General features: G+C 41.1%; 1 non-coding gene across 1 annotated transcript; it reads right to left on the bottom strand.

Annotated features, from left to right (window-relative positions):
• Positions 1 to 273: 273 nt before the first annotated feature.
• On the bottom strand, positions 274 to 381 carry LOC112773972 (small nucleolar RNA R71). The gene has a single exon (XR_003188489.1). It is a non-coding gene; the product is annotated as a small nucleolar RNA R71 (small nucleolar RNA).
• Between the last annotated feature and the right edge of the window lie 361 nt (positions 382 to 742).

Genomic DNA, 742 nt, shown 5'->3' with positions numbered 1-742 from the left:
CCTCAATTAGTTTCTCTGATGCAGCAGAACTGCAAGTTTCATGGACTTCCATCTGAAGATCCTTTTCAGTTCTTAACTGAATTCTTGCAGATATGTGATACTGTTAAGACTAATGGAGTAGATCCTGAAGTCTACAGGCTCATGCTTTTCCCTTTTACTGTAAGAGACAGAGCTAGATTATGGTTGGATTCTCAATCCAAAGACAGCCTGAACTCTTGGGATAAGCCGGTCACGGCTTTCTTAGCCAAGTACTTTCCTCCTCAAAAGCTAAGCAAGCTTAGAGCTGATGTTCAAACCTTCAGACAGAAAGAAGGTGAATCCCTCTATGAAGCTTGAGAAAGATACAAATAGTTGACCAAAAAGTGTCCTTCTGACATGCTTTCAAAATGGACCATCCTGGATATATTCTATGATGGTTTATCTGAGCTATCAAAGATGTCACTGGACACTTCTGCAGGTGGATCCATTCACCTAAAGAAAACGCCTGCAGAAGCTCAAGAACTCATTGACATGGTTGCTAATAACCAGTTCATGTACACTTCTGAAAGGAATCCTGTGAGCAATGGGACGCCTATGAAGAAGGGAGTTCTTGAAGTTGATACTCTGAATGCCATATTGGCTCAGAATAAAATATTGACTCAGCAAGTCAATATGATTTCTCAGAGTCTGAATGGAATGCAAGCTGCATCCAACAGTACTCAAGAGGCCTCTTATGAAGAAGAAGCTTATGAACCTGAGAACC

This window comes from Arachis hypogaea, chromosome 18, assembly GCF_003086295.3.
Source record: "Arachis hypogaea cultivar Tifrunner chromosome 18, arahy.Tifrunner.gnm2.J5K5, whole genome shotgun sequence".
In the NCBI taxonomy this organism is placed as follows: domain Eukaryota; kingdom Viridiplantae; phylum Streptophyta; class Magnoliopsida; order Fabales; family Fabaceae; genus Arachis; species Arachis hypogaea.
Note: the sequence above shows the minus strand (reverse complement) of the source record. Positions and strands in the feature narration are given on the sequence as shown.